At 39.9% G+C, this 8,717-nt stretch overlaps 1 long non-coding RNA gene across 1 annotated transcript; it reads right to left on the reverse strand.

The window, feature by feature from the left end:
• Positions 1-428: 428 nt before the first annotated feature.
• On the reverse strand, positions 429-3,453 carry LOC140010971 (uncharacterized). Its single transcript, XR_011818170.1, has 3 exons — positions 3,196-3,453; positions 1,578-1,633; positions 429-460 (listed from the first exon to the last, which is right to left on the reverse strand). It is a non-coding gene; the product is annotated as an uncharacterized lncRNA (long non-coding RNA).
• Positions 3,454-8,717: the final 5,264 nt, after the last annotated feature.

Raw genomic sequence — 8,717 nt, forward strand, 5'->3', positions numbered from 1 at the left:
TTTGTGGCGACCCCGCTTCCCCCTAAGGCGAACCAGAGGGTTGGCGGGCCGTCTGCCTAGCTCTCGCCAGGGCTCACGCAAGCACACTAACCCAAAACCTTCCGAAGATTAACCTAAGCTATTACAATAGCAAATCTTCCAAAATAAATCAATTGTTAACATCACATTAACTTCAAAGATAACAACATCCGAAGTTAGCCAATCGGCGGCTCCTAAACACCTCACGCGTTACATTCAAGAAGTAAAGTCTTACAGTTTCCAAAACATAAAATTTCATACAGCCCGAATATATATACACATACAAGCCAAATATTATAATCAGGGTTTACACTTTTCCAGCTTCAAGTGGCAATCCCAAACAAAACTATATCGTTTAATTCAAATACATTACAAGCCATAAAACGAAGTAGATACATTCTTAAGAAGATATAAGTAGCTCAGATTTCTCAAACCTCAAGACCTGTCAAGGAAAACAAATAAACGTGGGGTGAGCTAAAGCTCAGTGGTGCCCCAAAACATGCAATTAAATAAAACAACTAACACGTATTGATTTCAACTGAAGTAAACAACTAGGAAAGCGTATAACAGCACAAGGTAGGATACAGGGGCTCTCAGGAGCCATTTGCCTCGCTTGATCAAAAGTTATCGTAGTTGACCCTCCGTCAACTCTCACTACTTACAGTCCATGTAGATTCTCTTATTTTTCTTACTCCGGCCACCAGACATACCCCAGCTCCGGGCCCGCACGACAAAATAAAGGAAGCAGTATACTCGAGATATACCCTTAGGAAATTGGTCGAGGGATTCACCCAGCGACGTTATGTCCAATACGTGGTTACCAGGTCAGGATAAGAGGCCCTCCCACCCTTAAGGTGTGGTACATTCCCCTGCCTGGTGATTTAGTACTTGAGATAGGATAAGAGGCCCTCCCACCCTCAGGTGTGGTACATTCCCCTACTTAGTACGTAGCAAGTATTCCAAGGTTTTAGCACTTGAGATAGGATAAGAGGCCCTCCCACCCTCAGGTGTGGTACATTCCCCTACTCAGTACTTAGCAAGTATTCCAAGGTTTTAGCACTTGAGATAGGATAAGAGTCCCTCCCACCCTCAGGTGTGGTACATTCCCCTACTCAGTACTTAGCAAGTATTCCAAGGTTTTAGCACTTGAGATAGGATAAGAGGCCCTCCCACCCTCAGGTGTGGTACATTCCCCTACTCAGTACTTAGCAAGTATTCCAAGGTTTTAGCACTTGAGATAGGATAAGAGGCCCTCCCACCCTCAGGTGTGGTACATTCCCCTACTCAGTACGTAGCAAGTATTCCAAGGTTTTAGCACTTGATATAGGATAAGAGGCCCTCCCACCCTCAGGTGTGGTACATTCCCCTACTCAGTACTTAGCAAGCGCAAGCAAGATATTTATGAAAAACACTTCACACAAGTCACCACTCGAACGGCTAGTGTGATAAAGTACACACTGCTCACTTCGATGGATCAGAAATCATTTTTCCAAATTATCACATATCGAGTCAACAAAGCACTTTAACCAAATAAGCATAGAACAAGCAGGGACACTCACCACGAGTGAAGTTCAAAAGTCAAGCTGGGAATCGTAGTCCACGTCTTCGTTAAACCCTAGAACATTCAAGTTTTAAAAACAATAAATTTCACTAAACGAACCCTTGGTTTATAAATAAAAGATTATCTTGTATGAAACTAGCTTAATTCCTCGAAACAAATCAATAACCTTCTCTTAAAATTAAAACTGGGAAAGGAATAAAATGGTCCGTGTGGTTTCTTTTTAAAGGTATTTCCCTCTTAGAAGCAAACTAGAGCCACATTAGTTTTAAACAAGGTTTCTTGCCGAACAAATTTTCTATGTCTTTTGTTTTGAAATTATTCGAATCTAGTGTTTTTAACAAATTTTCTCTAAACAACTAGTTAAGGTAATTTTACGAAAACTTAAAGTTTAGTAGTTATGGCAATTACTCCCTAAAAGTAATAAAACTGGTTTAAGCAAAGAAAAGCATAACTAGTCGGCAAGGTTTTAAAAGTCCCAATATCTAAGTTTTAATATTAACGTACTAAACTTAATATATATAACTTAATATTAGGGCAAAATATTCCCACAAGATTTTATTTAAAGATACTTGAATTCAAAAGACTAGAACGGACTTCACGATTCCAATTCATTTGCACATTATATTCCAAGTCGCCAATATAGAAAAAACACAATTCGAACATCAATTTCACTAGGGCTTCATCAATCATTAGCCCTAGGTCTCAACAGATTCAATTCTAATCAAAATCAACCAAAGGAAGTCCAAAGTATTAAAACAATTCCAAATCACAAATCGTGGACCTTCCAAATGCATTTCAACCAATCACTTGAACAAATTCACCAAAAATTAAATTATTGCAAAACTACTCAAATGGTCAAGAGCTTCATCAATCATTAGCTCTTGACAACCAATACTCACTTTCAAACACCAATCCATTCAAAACAAGAAGAAAACTACAGCCAACTAATTGATCATCAATCCAACTTTTCCTTGACTAAATCAGTCTTTTAAATACTCAAGTTTAACATGCAAACACTTAGCTAGCTAATTAACATCTCTCGTTCAAGATCAGATTCAATTGACAACTACAAACATCCCAAAAATCCAGAAATTCATTCGGCTCTTCTTGGATAATCTTGCATGCAGCAGATTTTCTTGTTTATTTTTGTTTCTAGCTTAGCCGGACCAAAACACTTCATGCAAGGCTTAATCATTTAATTTTAATTAGTCAAACACCTAACCAAGTGGAAATCAAACACGTTCCAGCAAATTTCATGCTAAAATACCCAAGCAATTTCCAAAACAACTTCAACGGCTAATCTGGAAAAATTAGTTCAGCAGCCCATAAATTTTCTAATAAGTTTTCTAGCCATGCGACCGAAACTCCTAGCCATAAAGTTCACATGCAACACTAAGTAAGGAACTTATCTATCAGATTGATCCAAGATTAAGCTCAAATCATCACAACCCAGCAAATTAAAACCAAAATTTCCAGCTCAAGCTCTCGGCAGCTTCATTTTCTTCTCAAACAGATTTTTCTATAACTTAAGTTATCATCTAGCCACACAATCTCACATACACGCTTATAGTCAGCTTCATCAACCCATAAACATCTCCTCTAAGTTCAGAAATTACCTTAGCTTGAAGCCTAAAACACACGACTAGCTGCTGCAAACTCTTCCCTCTCGGTCAGCCCAGAAATGCAGCCCGTCACTCCTCCTCTCTCTTGTCCAAGCTTGCGACTGAAATGGAGAATGTTTAGCTCTCAGTCCTCTTCACTAACTCACGGCTAGATTAAAGAGTGAACAGCAGGTCTCCCTCCCTCTTCTTTTTAATTTACGGCCGGAAGGAAACAACGAGACACTCAGCTCTCCCTCTCGGTCGATACTTCCAAGGTAGTTTGTGAGAACCCGTATTGCCCTAATAATTTCCTAGGGTTTTTCCCCTTAATTGCATGTTTTCTGGCTTAGGAAAAATTTTCTTGGTGGATTTTATGAGTAATTATAGTTTTTAGATGATTTTTCTAGCATTGGGTAGTTTTTGAAAAATTAAGGATATAGAAAGGACGTGGGACCCACTAGTGCGAAAAGTTCGGAAAAATTCGGCCAATAAGATTAAGTTCCGGATACTGAGTGAAATTTATCGGGTGTTAAGAGATAAGTAGAGGAGGTGAAGTGATTGATGTGAGAGGTGACCAAAGGATAGAATTGCATTTAAAGTGATGCCAAGTGTCATTATATGGTTGGTGGTAATTTATGTTTTACTATTCATGTTTTTGACTTTTGACCCATTGGTTAAATATCTTAAAATTACCTCAAAATTCACCATTTTTCACTCCTTGGTGGCCGACTCTCTCAAGCTCAAGAAGGAAGAAACTTCTTCAATTTTTCAAGCTCCCAACCAGCTCAAATCAACCAAACCACTTGCCTAAACTAGTTTCTATTCCATAAAAAGCCTTCCATTAAGTGCTAGTGAGTGTTTTGGTAAAGTTTTTTGGAGAAGCTAAGGTGGTCTACCACTTCCTCTCTCTTGTTTACTTGGTAAGTAGTGATTGACTATCCTCTTACACCTAATGATGTTTAATTTAGGCCTAATGGTGGCTATAGTGTTGGAAATTGTGGTTTATTTATTGGTTTGGAATGAATTGGTGAAGTTTTTATTTTTTTGAGGAATTTTCTGGTTTAATGTGATCTTGATGTTGTGGTTGGTTATGATGGTTGGTAATAAGGGGTTATGACTCTAGTGGATGTGTATGATAGGAAATTTCAACCAATTTTGGGTTTGGATTGAATTGTGAAAAGTTAGGGTTTCATAACCCCCTTTTCTGTCCGGTTTTGGATCATATGGTTAGAGGCCGAACTGGCCTTTGATTAAAACATGAAAGTTGTAGGTATTGATGTGTTTGAGATTCCTGTAAAATTTCAGGTCATTTGGAGTAGTGTAGAGTGAGATATGTCGTTTTTACTGTTGCTGTTCTGGGTGATCAGAATGTGCGAACTGCGATTGTAATCGTCTGTTTTGACTGGAATTGGTTTGTATTTTGTTGTTGGTGTCTTCTGATGAAATGTAGCTTTATGTCCTAGCTACCGCATGCCTTTGGAATAAATGCATTTGGACCTGTATAGACTGAGATAGACGAATTACAGCATAGTGTGATTTGGGAACCTGCAATTACGGTTCTGGCTTGGTTTTCTGCATTTTTGACCTAGTTTTGCTAGGATTTGGACTGAGTGGCCTTCTACATTGTTGTAGCCCTGTCTTTTAGCTTCGAGATGGTGGGTCTTACACCCTCATCCGATAAGCGTGGCGCATTTTGTACTATTACCGCAAAAGGAGGACGAAAACTGTTTTTTTGTTAAGGTCACATTAGTGCATTGCTGAATTTTCTGGTTTGCTATAATGCCTCTATATGCATATGAAACCCATTGGGGTTGTGATTGGCTTGACTTTAGGACTCGTTATCAAGTCTCATTGCATTTGTTTACGTGTTTTAGGACGTGACGAGGGTTCACGGCGACCTTTTTGACGTTGGTGCATGAAATATCACCTACGTGATTGGTGAGTATACTACTCACTTGAATGTTATAATGTGGCTTTGTTATATGTGATTGTGATGCCTTGAAGGCTTGTTTGGCTATTGGAAATGATTAGGGTGAGGGTGTACTTGACCGCCCTCATTCCTTTTATTCTCGTGACTGACTGTTTACCGTTTCACTGTCTTACTGTACTGCTTTATGAATTACTGTACTGATATTGTTTTGGTGTCGGTTGAACGAGTATCCAACGGCCCTACTGTCTACTGAGCTCGACTCTGTTGGGAGTCAATTGAATCGAGCCAGCGAGGGCTTGGTCGTGAAAATTGACTAGCCACGGGGACTGAAATGGGAATCTTGTGGTAATGAGACCCTTGGTTCCGGTGTACTCGAGTATCACCTAAAGCTACTGCTTGGAGTGCGGGCCCGGTTGGGGTATGTTGGGTGGAAGGAATGGAAGTGAAGTGAGGTCTACGGTTTGGTACTTTTAACATTGACGGAGGGTCAATGAGTTTGAATCAAGATTGTAAGCGTGGAAATGGGCTCTTGAGAGCCGTCCGTATCCTTTTATTGATTTGTTTTGCTTCTTATTGGTACTCTTGAAATGAACGGTTATGCTTAAGTGATCTTGGTTGATTTGTGATAGTTGCTCACTGAGCTTTAGCTCACTCCGTTCCATTTGTTTTCCTTACAGGAAAATGATCATTTTTGGAAGATCATACTTGTTGGTTGCCAAATTGAGCCATGTATATGTCTATTTTGATTAGCTCTTTGCATGAAACCCTAATGTGTATTGGGTTCATCTTTTGATTGGCTAACCGAATATGTGTATTCATGACAAATAGCTTTTGACATGCCAATGTGGTTGTAAATGTTAAATTTTAGTGTATTGATGTTTGGTTGATGTTTGGTTGACTTTCGGATCGATTCGGCTTTCAATCGGCAAAAGGAAAAATTTTGACGGAAAGGCACTGGACTGAATCCGGCCAGGAATGCGGCCAGAAACTGGCCGGATTGTCGGCCGGATTGCCTTGGATTTTTTTGAATCCGTGAACTTGCTCACTGGACAGTATCCGGCCAAGAATCCGGCCGCTAATCCGGCCAGATTCCGGCCGGATTCTGCTGTCCAGGCCACTATTTACTGTTTTCATTTTTTTTATTTTGTTATTTTGGTACTTGTGGCTTGTCCGAGCGCGCTTTTACTTTCCCGAAACGTTCTAGATCGCGTGTAACTGGCCGTAGTCCTGGCGAGAGTTGGGCAGGCAGTCCGCTAACCCCTTTGGTTCGCCTTAGGGGAAGGTGGGGCTGTCACATAGTTGTTTCCTCACAGCTCACGGCAGAAAGCAAATGGAAGTGTACTATTATAGTGGATTGGAAATGGTATAGTGTGGAGTGTATGGTTAATGGGGTGTATATATTGAGGTTATCGTGAGTGGGGTTGGTCGGCAAAAGAAATGGAAGATGCTGGAATGAATCGACAGAAATTGGAATTGTTTGGAAATGAGTTGCTTCTAGCATTTTTTTTTCTTCACGGCTGCATGGTGATTTTAACTTGGAAAAGGCTAATTTGGTCTTTTTACATTTCATCCAAATTTCCACTTAAGCCCTTCAATTCTAAACTAACTCCAAGATTTCCTAAATATAAATCAAATGCCTACTAATATACCAACCTTGAAAAATTCAATTATCGAGATACAACGTCCCTAAAATAATTATAAAGAGCTTTAACCTAGACGTTTCGTCTTAATTCTAGTTTTCCTTAGCACCTATCGTCGTTAATACTTAAAATTAGTTATTGGAACCAAAGAATTAAAATAAAAACAATGGCACACTCAACATCAAGAAAAATTACCTTTACTTGGCAAAAATTCAAATAATCTAATATCTTGCACAATTGAATTATTTGTAATCTAAAACAAATTATTTTTGCACACTTATTTAAGACCAGATAATAACAACGTTTATTAAAGATCTAAAATGTACATGCAACACGTACATATATGTATATTTATAATTTCAAGGTTTTTACGTTCTAGGCGAACTTAGTATACTTGTATCGATTTTATCTAGAATTTACCAAATTCATCTTATTGCTAAGGTTCCTATTAACACTTAACATTATTAACGATTAAAACTAGCTATCGAAATTCAAAGAAATTAATTGTTAAATCAATGAAATAATTTACCTTCGAAATATGAATTTAATGTAACTAAACTAGGAAATTTAATAGTTTAGCACAATTCTTTTATTTTGCACGTAAAATTTATTTCTACGCACTTATTTAAAAACAATTAGATTTAATGCTAAAATCTATTAAAGAATGATAAATGCAAATGAAATATGCACTAATAGTTATATATATTTTTTCAGAGTTCTCACATCCTCCCCTCCTTAAAATGAATTTTGTCCTCAAAATTCTCGCCTTCTTGCATTTTTGGGCAACCTGCAATTTGGTGCTCGCTAGTTCCGCACCTCAAGCACTTTCCTTGTTTCCTCCAGTATCCGTCCTCAGTATGGCCAGTTTTCCTACAATACCCACAAGTTGTCTGAGAAGTGGTCACACGACCTTCTTGCGAGGCGTTCCTAGGTTGACCTCTTCCATTTGGTCCTCCGTTAGCTCCATTGTCTCTTTCTCTGGCACCTCTGACACCAGCTCCTCTCACTAGAGCGCCTCGTGGTGCTCCATGACTATTTACTCCACCCGTTCCTCGACCCACTTTGGCCGGTGGAGCATTTGCATAAGTCGGCTCCCGACTGCTGCTAGGTGCAAATCTTTTCTTGGCCTAGAAAGTTTTTACTTGAGCTCTGGCAACTTCAACCCTTTGAGCTCTCTCTCCAGCATCAGCAAATATGTCTATCTGAACAGCAGCTAATCCCTCCTGAATTTCCACGTTCAGTCCCTGCACAAACCTCCTTACATGCCTTTGCTCCGTATCTACCAATTCCGGAGCATAACGGGACAATTTCGTGAATTGAATCTCGTATTCGGCGACACTCATCGCCCCCTGCCTACACTTGATGAAATCATCCTCTCTTTTCTCTTGGATGTTTGGTTGATGTTTGGTTGACTTTCGGATCGATTCGGCTTTCAATCGGCAAAAGGAAAAATTTTGACGGAAAGGCACTGGACTGAATCCGGCCAGGAATCCGGCCAGAAACTGGCCGGATTGTCGGCCGGATTGCCTTGGATTTTTTTGAATCCGTGAACTTGCTCACTGGACAGTATCCGGCCAAGAATCCGGCCGCTAATCCGGCCAGATTCCGGCCGGATTCTGCTGTCCAGGCCACTATTTACTGTTTTCATTTTTTTTTATTTTGTTATTTTGGTACTTGTGGCTTGTCCGAGCGCGCTTTTACTTTCCCGAAACGTTCTAGATCGCGTGTAACTGCCCGTAGTCCTGGCGAGAGTTGGGCAGGCAGTCCGCTAACCCCTTTGGTTCGCCTTAGGGGAAGGTGGGGCTGTCACAGGTGGTATCAGAGCCTAAGTTTAAATTAGCCTGGGTGTTATAGGACTGCTTGATGTGAGGGTTATTGTTTATGGCCTTTAAGCTTTTATTTATGGTTGATTGTTCTTGTGGTGTAGGATGGCCGGACAGGGAGACGCTAGTGCTAGTTCTTCGGGA

Source organism: Coffea arabica, chromosome 7e, assembly GCF_036785885.1.
Source record: "Coffea arabica cultivar ET-39 chromosome 7e, Coffea Arabica ET-39 HiFi, whole genome shotgun sequence".
Taxonomy (NCBI): domain Eukaryota; kingdom Viridiplantae; phylum Streptophyta; class Magnoliopsida; order Gentianales; family Rubiaceae; genus Coffea; species Coffea arabica.